Genomic DNA, 2,802 nt, shown 5'->3' with positions numbered 1-2,802 from the left:
CAAACAGGGCAGCAAGCAGGAAGCAGGAGCTGATGCAGAGGCCATGAAGGGGTGCTGCTTACAAGCTTCTTCCTCATGGCTTCCTCAGCCTGCTTTCTTATAGCATCCAGGACCACCAGCCCAGCAATGGTTCCATCCACAATGGCCTGGGCCTTCCCTCATCAATCACTAACTAAGAAAATGCCCCTCAGTCTTGCCTGCACCCTGATCTTATGGAAGCATTCTCAGTTGAGGTTCCCTCTTCTGTGAAGAATGTAGTTTGAGTCAAGATGACATAAAGCTAGCCAGTACAAAGAGCAAACCCTTTACCTACTGAGCCATCCCCCGTCCCTGTCTAACTCTTTAGATTGTAACTCTTTCTGTATTCATTAGCTTTTCTTGTCACAAAAAGAGAATGCCTGACATAAACAAGACAGGGCAAGATTTATTTGGGCTTATGGCTTTAGCAGTGTCAGTCCACACCACTTGGCTCCATGGACTCCATGGTGGTGGGAGCATGTGTGAGAAGGAGTTGTTTGAGTTACAGTAGATGAAAAGCCAAGAAAGCAAATAGGAAGAGATCAGGGAGATGACACCTCACGGACTCACTCCCAGTGACAAGTTCTCCCAACTCATCCCTACTGCCTCAAGTTTTCAGAGACTCCCAAAATAGTATCACCACTTGGTGACCCAGGGTTTAGCAATGAGCCTATGGGGGCCATTTCTTATTCAAATTTAATTTTTTAAAAAGCAGCTTACGAGAGAAAGACACCATGCAACAGAGTTCAAACAAACGCTTTTTTTTTTATTATTAAAGGAAAAGAATTGTAAAAAGGGAAAGGGGAGGGGGGAAGACTGGCCTCCAGGGACAAAAGCAGTAGGAGAGAGAGAAAGAAGAGAGAGAGAGAAAGAGAGAGAGAGAGGAGAGAGAAGGATGAGAGGCGGGCAGGGCCCTTTTAAAAGGGAACATAGTGAATAGCCACAGGCGGTGCTCTTAGTGGTGGCAGCTGAGGGCATTTCCTGTCAGAACTCCAAAGGCAGGTCAGTACAGATGCCTAAATACTAACGATTATAACACTCACCTTCTCCCCAGTGCTCTTTAGCTTTCCCCTTTCCTCAGGTTTTTGTGTTACTTCTCCCTTTATTTGATTATTTTTTAAGATAAAGAGCTCACTATGTAACTTCTAGTTACTTAAGCTTCTGCCTTAAGCTCGCCCATGTGCTGAGGTTACAGTTATGTCACCACACTGGACCTGAGCATGTCTTACCTTCTGATGTACATTATTTTATTTATTTATTATTTTATTTATGTGTCTGCCTTTCCTCCCTGGCATGTAAGGTACACAAAAGTAGCCAGTTTTGTAGCTTTTATTCACCCATTTACTTATACCCAGCACCTAGTGTGTATCCAGTAGATGTATGTTGAATGAACAAATAAACATTGATAATTTCTGATTAGCAAGTGCAAAGTGTGATGCATGCTCTCAGGAAGGAGAATCTGCTGCCCTTCACCCTAATATCCCACACACTACCTGCACCTTGGTATTCAGAAAATACTTCCCGAATTTAGTTGGCTTTCATTAGAGAGTGTAGGCTGAATCATCAGTTCAAACCCTGGCTCTTCTGCTTTCTAGTTGTGTAAACTAAGGAAAGGCATTTATTATCTCTGTGTCTTGTGCCTTCCTAAGCTAGGATGTTACCTAATAGAGTTTTATATAGGGGTATGGTGGTGGTGGTTCTTCCTTTTAAAAATTATTTATCCATTTATCTTTTCACATGTTTATGCATAAGTGTGTGCAAATGTGAGTGTATGTGTGTGCATGTACATATGGCGGCCAGAGGACAGCCTCAGGTGTGATCCTCAGGGATGTCAACCAACTTCTCTGAGGTAAGATCTCTTATTGACCTGGAGCTCATCTATTGGTGAGCCTAAGGGTCCTGATACCTCCACCTCCCCAGTGCTTGGATGACAAGCACATGCCTGTACGCATGGGCACCCCCCCACACACACATTGTTAAAGTAAATAAGTCTTTTTTAAAAAAGAAAGCTTGCCTAGCATATAGGAGGCCCTTGGTTCCATCCCCAGCCTGAAAGAAAAAATGTTAGTAAAAAGTTATTTTCCAGATGTTATATAACATGCCAGAAATGTTATATAATGATTTTTTCCCTAGAGATATAAAATGCTTCCTTTTTTTTCCAATACTGTATAATTCATAAGGAGTTTTTCTATTGTTGAGTTGTTTACAGTAGTGACCACATTAAAGACACCAGGACAAGCATTGCCACTCTACTGAGAAAAAAAGTAAGAGTCAAAGAGAATAAATGTTTCTCTGTGTCTGTTCATTCTTTCTCAAGAAACCTTAAAATCACATTTATTTATTTGTTTGTTTGTTTATTTGTGTGTGCAAGTGTGGGGACGCATTACCACATGTGTGGCAATCAGAAAACAACATAAGGAAGTTTGTTCATTCCTTCTACCATGTGGGTGATACAGGGTTCAAACTCAGGTCATTATGCTTGGTGGCACCTTTACCTACTGAGCCACACTGCCTGCCTGCATTTCTTCTTCCTTCCTTCCTTCACTCCTTCCTCCCTCCCTTTCCTGACTTGCTCAGTGCTGGGAATTGTACCCAGGCCTCACACATGCTAAATACTTTAGTCCCTGCCTCTTATACAACCCAGCTCCTGTCTGAGCTTCTATAACTAGCTATTGGTGACTCTAAGACCAGAAAACTGATTTTCCTAATAACTAAGAAATGAAGGCATTTATTACAAACTTCTATTGATAAACACTACATTTAATGAATGGGTTTAAATTCCTT

The sequence above is a fragment of the Cricetulus griseus genome, chromosome 3 (genome assembly GCF_003668045.3).
Source record: "Cricetulus griseus strain 17A/GY chromosome 3, alternate assembly CriGri-PICRH-1.0, whole genome shotgun sequence".
In the NCBI taxonomy this organism is placed as follows: domain Eukaryota; kingdom Metazoa; phylum Chordata; class Mammalia; order Rodentia; family Cricetidae; genus Cricetulus; species Cricetulus griseus.
Note: the sequence above shows the minus strand (reverse complement) of the source record.